Genomic DNA, 9,490 nt, shown 5'->3' with positions numbered 1-9,490 from the left:
TCCATCACGGACACCACCTTTACCCTCCATGCCGAGTGTGCCAGAGTTGGCACTTGGAGGGTTCCAGGCCCTCCCCATGCCCACCTTCTTGCCCTCCGTGGCTGCCTGTGTCTGGCTTGTGGTAGATGCTCACTAACTTTTGAACAAGTAGCGCAACACAGGCCTTTAAGATAATCCCTGAGCTGTGGGCCCAGAGACCACATCCCACCCTTTCTCCAGCCAAAAGCAAGTGGCGCATGGGTGGAGACTTTAAATTCACTTGGTGGGCCACACAGAAGGCGGCTCTTCCCCCTGCCAACCCTTTCCTGCCTGCTCCTGAGGTGGGTGCCCGGGGCTGACCTCAGGGATTGGATGGGGAGTGGCACATGATTTGGCCTCCGCCTCCTGAGGCCTCGGGGTGGCTGTTTCAGAGCACTGCAGAGGCTAGGACTTGTCACTGGGAGCGTTTCACAGGCATGGCACCTCCTAACTGTGTTTTGCAGAGTCTGCGCTGAGAGTGCGTTGACATGGACTGGTGCTCTCCGTCTACGTTGACTTACTCTATCCCTGTGCTTCGCATCACTGGTTTGCTGTTGTTATGTTTGTTTGTTCGTTTCGCGGTACTGTGGATTGAACCCAGGGCTTTGTACGTGCTATGCAAACACTCCATCTTGTCACCTTTTAAAGCATCTCTGAAAACGTGCTCTCTTGCAATTGAGCCTGCCTGGACAAAGGGTCACCGTGGGCTTGGTAGGAACTTGGCCACAGCTAAAGCCTTCTTCCTTGCTAGAGATGTGCCTGCTTTCAGTGCCACACGGGTGGAACTTGGACATTGTTAATGCCTTCCAGGAGACTGATTTGTACGAGGATGCTGCTATGCAGAAAGTCAGTGAGCAGAAATCCATTAGTGAAGCAATATCCACCTCTAGTAGAAGGACCCCGAGGCCCTGTGCCTTTTTCAGAACCACCTCTAAGTGCTTTATGAGCAAGGAGAGGTGATGGGACACACAGGATGAGGTTCATTGTATTTGGTGACAGAGACGTGTGCAAAGATGAGCTCCCACGTACCCAGCAATGCAGCTGGAACAGGAGCAGAGGCCAAGGCCCTCACAACATAGGAGAAGCTCAGCAGGAAGCTGCTGGGATGGATCATGTTCTGTTTGAATGCTCTGCAGGAGGGCTGTTCTCTTCCCTGTTCATGAGGTCATGTACATCTTACAACTTATAGTGCTTGTGCATGAAACATGCCTAACAGACACCGAATTTGTGAGCAGCACCTAGCTGCAATGTGCAGTTCATGCTGAACATCTTCATTCTATTTCATTTTATCGAAATTACAATCATGGTCTACTCAATAGATTTCCTGATCTGCTATGTGGTCTGTGACCTGCAGTTTGAATAAGAAGGTATGGGTGCCATCAAGTGCACCTTGTAGAGGAGCCTACTTGGAGGCATGGCAGAGGACAACGCGATATTTTTAAGCCAGCACTGTCTAATAGAAGAAGACGCAACAGGATTACCTTGACCTCAGCTTATGTCACCCCCAGGGCAGGGGCCAGCCAACCGTGCGTCTAAGGGCTAAGACACAGATACCTTGGGCTTTGTGAACCAGTGGTCTTTGCTACAACCAGTCACTCTGCCATGGGGTGGGAGCAGGTAGAAAATAGTGGACCAACTATCTCTGGCTGTGTCCCAGTGGGCCACAGATCAGATCTGGCCAGGGGTCCATTGTTTGCTGGCCCTCCAATGGTGACTCCATTTCTAGACTCCAGTTCCAACCAACAAATCCTCTTTTCAAAAATGTTTAAGATATCATAAAAAAATTCCCACTTAAGACAACCACGTTTGATCTCTCGGAGATATGCGGGCAGTTTCCTGGGGCTCTCTTGTTAGCTCCTGGCTCCTTCTTGGCCGGCGCCTGTGTTGGCCCCTCTGCTCCCTCCATCACCCCTTCGCTGTTTATTTCTCTCAACTCCCGAGTTGCTGGCTGGGTCATCTGCTATGATGAGCATGTGGGGACGTGGCGTTGGCTTCCCTGAGGCTGGCAATGTCGGCTCACAACCTGCCTCCCCAGGAGTGGGGCAGTTGTCAGCTGGTGGAGGGCAGGTGGCCAACAGGCAGAAAGGCCCTCCAAGTGCATGGCTTTTGGGGTGCAGAGGAAGCCTTCCACAGCCCCCTCTCGGGTGGAGTGGCCCCCCAGATTCCTGATTTGCTGGTGGAGCCAGCAGGGGGCGTCTCCCTCTTGCAAACCCAGCAGGTGTCAGCCAAGCTCCAGCTCCAGGTGAGGCACTCGCCCAGCCCTGCAGAGGAAACTAGTTTCAGATGACAAATACTAGCCTACTGGTGGCCAGATGCCATCCCAGGTCAGATGACCTCTGTGTAATGGCAGTGTGGATGGACCTCAAGGGTTTGCCTGCCTGTTCCTCACCTTCTTCTGGGGACTCTGTTCCAGCTGGTCTCTGCTGATTCACACCTGACAAATGAGTCACGTCTCTGGGGGTTTTGACCGTGGAAGGGTGTGGCAGGTTGAGTCCCTGGTGGGTGGCTGTTGGCAGCCATTGGACTTGGAACCATCCTAATCCAGTAGGTCTTCAGTTCTCCCTCCAGAGTCCTTATATCACACAACACATTTGGAGGGGACATGATTCAGGGACACTGTTCAGCCCACTCCACTTGCTTCAGGAAGTCGCAATAAAGGGAAGCCCCCAACGCCCCAGCTTAGACCTGACATTCCTCAAGCCTGGTCTCTCATGGCCCCAGAACACCATGTGAGGCTATCAGATGTCACCAGTCACTACAAGCTGATTTGCAGTGAGAATGCAGAAGTCAATTGTTGAGACGGGCACAGTGGTGCACGCCAGTAATTCTAGTGGCTCAGGAGGCTGAAGCAGAAGGATCGAGAGTTCAAAGCCAGCCTCAGCAAAAGCAAGGTGCTAAGCAACTCAGTGAGACCCAGTCTCTAAATAAAATACAAAATAGGGCTGGGGATGTGGCTTACTGGCCAAGTGCCCCCAAGTTCAATTCCCAGTACCCCCTCCACAAAAAAAAAAAAAAAAAAAAAAAACACAAAGGATGTCGTTTGTTGAGGTGCTCGCGGGAGGAAGTAAAGAGGACAGCAGGCGTGGGCATTCAGGACCTGGAAGTGTGGTCTGTTCTTGTTTTTCTGAAAGTGCTGAGGCTCTGAGAGACTCCTGCAAGCTCTCTCGGTGGGTTCCCTTCTGATCTTGCTGGTTCCAACTTTGTTTCTTCCATTCCAAGCATGCACATCCTGTGAAGTCCCACTGAACAAGTCCACTCTAGATCAGGTTGAAGTTCCTGAAGGCAGGTGGGAGAGCAAGGGCCAGAAAGGAGAGTCTGGGGACACCAAGGGCTCCGTCCTACAGCTGGAGCTGACCTGAGGCCAGCAGCTCCCGACCTGCCCATTGTGCATTCTCTTGGGGTTTAGTTTGCGCTGGTGAGTGGGATGCTTGCTGAGTCACAGAAGGGGGCTGTGTGCCCAGGAATTGAGGGGTGACCAGCAGGAACTCTGCCCACTGAGACCATAAGCCTGGATGGATTCCTTTCCAGGAGAGTTTTCTTTGGGAAACACTAATGACAATCAACAAGATCACGTGATGCTTTGGTGACATGAGAGGCTGGTCTTGGGGAATGGAAATCTAAGGCCCTGCGAGCTGGAGCACTGGGTACTCTTCATAGTAAACTTGCTGAAGGACTGAAGTCGGTTGGACAGCGTCCCCCCATCATATCCACCAGAATGTGGTGTGGGAGGCAGGGATCCTGTAGGTCTAATGGAGGATGTGCTGGATTAGGGTGGCCCTAAGTCCAAGGCTGGTGTCCTACAGAGGAGAGGGCACCCACTGGGGGACAGCCACACACGACAGGCAGAGTGGAGTGAGGCGGCCTTGGATGGCCAGCGAGCTCCAAGCCCCTAGAGGGGGAAGGCCCTCCCCAGACACCATGAGCTTGGGCTTCCGGCCTCCACACTGTGAGAGAATGCACTCCCGTTGTCCTAGCCAGTCGAGGTTGCAGCAGCCTGTCATGGCACCCGAGAAGCGAACACAGGAGCAGTGGACACAGTGAGCTCCCAGGCCAGCAGCCTCCGCAGCCCTGCCCTGCTGCCAGCCCATCCTGCTACCAGCCCGTCCTGCTGCCAGCCCCACCCTGCTGCCAGCCCCGCCCTGCTGGGTCTTCCTTTCTAAGCAGCAGGGGCTATCCCTGGTCCCAACACCAAGCCCTTGCTCTGTCCTTGTTCTCTGACAACTCCCTGCCTTCCAAGAAGATCCCCCCTGTCACCCTGAGAGGCCAGCCCTGCCTGCCTTGCTGGACCCTGCCCCTTCCTCTGGTCCTCTGGTCCTCTGGTCCCTTGCACTGCGGTCACACCACCTGTATGATGGTGTCAAAGAGGCCGTCATCAGTGTCTGTGTCTGCCCCTCCTGCTGGTCCAGCTCCTGGAGGTGCCAGGGCCAGGGCTGAGTCCACCCTGAGGGAGTTACCATGCAGGATCTTTCAGCAGAGCCAGACAAGCACTGAAAGAAGAGCCCCCGGGCTTTGTTGGCAGGAATTTGAGAACCAACCATTCCAGCCTCAGGTCATGTCAGAACTTCTCTACACTCTTACTGCCGGGAGGGTTTGTTTCTCCCTCCCCAGCCAGTGGGGAGATGATACAGGCCTGCTTGATGGCCCAGGGTGTCAGTAGGCGGTCCTGCCAGAGGGTTGGGACAATCCCCTAGTGTCACCCCCAACTTTGGTCACACCCCTGCCTCTCAGACCACATCCAGCCTACACCAGAGGGATGAGAAGGCTCCTAGCGGTTCTCCTCTCTGGGGTGCCGGGGAGCTATCTCACTCTGCTAATGAGACAGCTGCTTCACACCTACTCATGCCAACAATTTCTAAAATTCTGACATAAAACTCGATTTACCTAAACTTGAGTGATTGCATACTTCTGAAGCAAAATTGCCCAGCTGTAGACCAAGATGGCAACACGTGCACTTAAAGTCACACTGCTCCCTCTTCCCAGAGGTCCTGAGTGGCTCCTGCGTGGAGGGCAGCATCAGGGCTGGCAGTCCTGGGAGCCTGGGCAGACATGGGGTGCAGAGCTGAGCAGGCAGGACAGGACCAGAGCTGGGAGACTCCCGAAGGTGTGGGGTGAGCAGGCCTTGTTCCCAGGGCTCACTCCCCACATCTGATGTGGCTCATCCCTCTGCCTCCTCCAAACCCAGCCCGGCCAGTGGCCCCTCCTTGGGAGGTGCCAACTGTGGGGGCAGGCTTCCTCAGACCCCTCCAACCTTAGAGTGTTTCCTTCACCTTCTCTGGCTGCCGCTGCCTCTGCCCATCTCCTGCAAAGTCCTGAAGTGATCTTACCTCCCAGATTCACCTAGGTCTCCTGATGAGGTCAGCAAGTGTTTGTGAAGAACAGAGGTGAGAGGTGGCTGGAGGCGCCCCTTCTCTCACCTCCATCACGTGACATCACAGAATGTCTTCTAAAATATTCCAACAATGCCGATCGGAGACAACATGTCACATGAGGCTCCTGACACCCCCTTCATGCCTGTTAACGTGGCCGTTCAACACAATCCACAGGACTCATGAGGGCACTGTGCTCACCTCTCCTGCTGGACAAGGCCACAAGCTCTCTAGCCCGTCTGCCTCCAGGGCCTGGACACACTTGATGGGCCTTGGGCAAATGGCCTCCTGGAAGCCCAGTTCCATCCTCTGAAAATAAAACCGTCACCCCTGTCTCATGGGTGCAGGAGGGCCAGAGACAGTGGGGGAGACCCTCACCGCTGTCAGACCCTCAGCTGAGTGCAAGGTGAGTCTCTCTGCAGGCTTTGTACAAGTCTGTGGCCAAATCAAACCAAGATTCATGCCAGCAGAGAGTGCCAGCAAGCCTTCTAGAGGGGTCTCGCCCTCGCTCCAAGTCCTAGATCGGAGCTTGACCCCTAGTGTGGGGCTAAAGGGTACATAGGGTGGGCCTTGATCCAATAGGTGTCCTTATAGAATGAGGGAGAGGCACAGGGACGCATGTGCACAGAGGAAAGGAGGAGAGGTGGAGGTGGCCATCTGGGCCAGGAGGAGTCCTCTCTAGCACCTAACCCGGCCAGCACCTGTGTCTCAGACTCCCAGGCCCCTGCACGGCGAGGCCAGGAGAGGCTGTCATCTAGGCCGCACAGCCGTGGCATTTGTTAGGTCAACTTGAGCAGGACTGGTACAGCAAGCCTCGGGGCCTATTCATTTGTCCTGGAAACTCTGTGTTGACTGTTTTGTTGATGGGGCCCTGCCATTTCCCAAGATGGACGTGAACATTTTAAAATCTGTGTTTGCAGTTAAATGACCGTTGGCAGGCAGCACGTGAGCGCTGCAGTACACGTGGTGTCTGTCGGTGTCGTCAGCCCTCACCTGCCTGAACCACACAAGACGGAGGGCTGTAGTCTCCAGGCTCTTCAAATCCTCCCTCCAGAACTTGGGATAATCCACGTGCCCCTCCAGAGTGTTCTCTGCCAGGGATTTCAAGGGATATTCACAGAGAGTAATTTTTTCTCTCTCTTTGAAATGTGTTTGGGAATGGCTGTGCTGGTGGGGCTGGGGATTGCAAGTGCTCCCAGTCACCAGGATGTTCTCCCTAATCTGAAATGTCTCTCCTCCAGCCCCTATTTGCACTCTATGCAAACGATCCCAGTGCTCAGCTTTGGACGAGAGCTCCAGCTCTGGCTGGTGCGGGGAGAGGAAGAGCAGGTGATTTGGGCAACACATTAAGGCGATGAAAGCCTCTCTGTGCACATCAGCACACATAAAGGAGCGGGGCCTGGGCGGGCAGCAGCACGGGGCTGTTTGCTTGTGGGCTGCAGCAAGAAACAGGTCTGGTGGTCGGCTGGATGATCCATGGGCCAGGGCTGACCTGCAGCAGCAAGTGACCCCAGGAGCCAAGACTGGGCCAGCCCCTGGCCCAAACACCTCCCACAAAAGTGGGAGGCTCCCTGTGTCTGGGGCTCCTTGGCCATAAAGAAGGACCACCAGCTAGGGACAAGTGCCCGGGGCAGGACCCTGTGCCCAGCTGCCATGGGAGTCCCACCTCCTGTGTGGAGGCAGGGGACTGATGTAGTGAGACACCTGCTGGCCTCCTGGGCCACACGTGTTGCCCCAGCAAGGCAAGGGCTCCCTGCCCAGAGGAGGACTGAGCGAAGGCACTGCCACCACGACAACAGGCCGCAGGCTGCTCTGGGTGAGGAGAGGCGCCCACCTCTCTGCTCGCTACACACCTGTCTGTACCGCGGTGGACAGGCTCCTGGCTGGAGAGACGCACCAGTGCCCTGTAGCCCGCAGCCCACTGCCCTGGGCCTGCCCTGGAGGCTCAAGTCCTCACACTTCCTTTCCCCTGTCTCACTTCTCTCTGCAGACAGCCCACATTGGTGGGCCTGACACGGGGCGGGGGGGACCCTCACCCCACATCACGTGCCTGTCTACTCCCCACCCCCACCCGGGGTCGCACTCTAAGGCTGAGGCCTGGCCAGTGGGGGGACAGGGCCAACCCTCTGCTGCTGAGGCCTCTGGGACAGGGAAGGAATGCCACGTTCCCACCCGTGGGCCTGGTCCTTTCAGGATAAAGGTAAAGGTGGAATTGTTTAGGATTCAGCAGGAGCCAGGGTTAGAGGGGGGTTAGAGTTGGTCATGGCTAGAGCTGAGTCTCTAGTAGGTTCCATTTCAGATCTGGATGGTGCTGCTCTGGGGGCACCCTGAGTCCCTCATGCCCTCCCCCAGTCCTGGACAGAGCTGCCCCCTGACCTGTGGTTTTTATTTGTAGGTATTTGGAGTAACCAGAACATCCCTCACAGGCCTAGAGGACACTCTGGGTGCCTCAGGGCATTTCCCACGCCCTGGGTGTCCTGTGGGTGTCACACACAGCTTAACCTGCATTTCCCTCCCCAGACTCATCTTGGCAGAAAGCCCTGGCAAGGGTGTTGCTGGACACAGGGTTCCAGGACCTCTCTCCAGCTGCCTATCCTGTTGAAGGGATGGCCCCCAGGGAGGCCTGAATCCTGGACAATGGTGTCTTCACAGTAAGGGCCTCTGCCTCCTGAGGCCTTGTGTCAGCCTGGCTCCACTCCAGTGTGTTGTCCCCAGAAACTGCCGACCAGGACTTCCCCTTCAGTCCTGCACTTCACTTTGTCTCCCAGGCAACAGTGCCAGGACCCGCCTTCCTGGGTGAGCCTGGCCAGCAGGGTGCATACTAGCACCTTCCACCCTCCCAGGAGTACCCGGCCAGGGTGAGAGGGGGCTTCTGGGCCTCCCCACCAGTGGGCCAACCAGAGCAGGGATCTCCTTAGGCAATAATGTACAGTGCATGTGCAGCTCTCTCTGGCCTGGCAGGAAACCAAAGAGAAAGGGCAGACACTGCCTGTGGATGGCAGACCCAGGGCACAGGCCCAGAGTTCATGTCCCCACGTCTGCGGACCCAGGTGACTTGGAGGTATAAGATCTGATGTGGCCCTGATCATGACGTCATTCATTCCCACAGGTAAGTTGCTCTAGCTCCTGGTTCTTGGGGCCACCAGCACGCAGGGAGAGAATGGGGCTGGAGGCTGGGCCAGCTCCTGGGCTGGGGATGGAGCGAGTCCAGAGAAGCACAAGGAGGAAGCAGGTGTGAGTCCAGGACCCGGCTCCTGCCAGCTGGCCCTGGCTCAGCTTTCCCTGGAATCCTTGGGCACCTGCTTCTGGCTGTAATAATTCAAGCCCAACACTCTGGGCATATCAGTTTCCTGTGACTTAACACCCAGTGAATGTATTCCCTCACAGTTCTGGAGACTGGATGTCTAAAATAAGGGGTCCCAGGGCTGGTTCTTTGGGAGCCTCTGGGGCAGCATCCATCTCACAGCTCTCTCCCAGTTTCTGGTGCTGCTGGCCATCCCTAGTGTTCCCTGGCATGTGGCCATGTCACTCCAATCCACATTCATCGTCACATTCCCTCTCTGTGTCTCATGACACACTCTCATTGGATTTAGAGTCCACTAGTCCATTATGGTCTCATCTAGATCCTTGGATTGCATCTGCAAATCCACATAAAGTCCTGTCCTGAGGTTGAGTGGACATGGAGTTTTGGATAGACCCTCCACAACCCATGGCACTGGGTTTCAGGGATGCTTGTCCATCTAATTGTGCAAAGTGAAGATTGCTGTCCAAGGCCCATCCAGGGCCAGCGTGGGATGCACGGCAGGAAACAAGGCTCTCTCCTGCCAGACGGACACACTGTCAGTTGCCTGTCTCTTCGAGTTTTATTTTTAGTTTACTCTAATTGTTGAAACAACCCTAGTGAACTGAAACTGGGGGTTGCTTAAATTCTCTATTGCTGCTGTAATAAATTACACAATGTTTTAAAGCAACCCCCAATTTATTATTTGCAGTTCTGTTACATTGGAGGTCTGAGCCGGGTCTCCCTGGATGAATGTTTCCCCTGGTAGCTCTGGGGGGGACCCCACTCATTGCCCTCTCCGGCTACTGGAAGCGGCTGTGCTCCT

The sequence above is a fragment of the Ictidomys tridecemlineatus genome, chromosome 1, assembly GCF_052094955.1.
Source record: "Ictidomys tridecemlineatus isolate mIctTri1 chromosome 1, mIctTri1.hap1, whole genome shotgun sequence".
In the NCBI taxonomy this organism is placed as follows: domain Eukaryota; kingdom Metazoa; phylum Chordata; class Mammalia; order Rodentia; family Sciuridae; genus Ictidomys; species Ictidomys tridecemlineatus.
The sequence above is the reverse complement of the archived record's forward strand: the minus strand, read 5'-3'. Positions refer to the sequence as shown.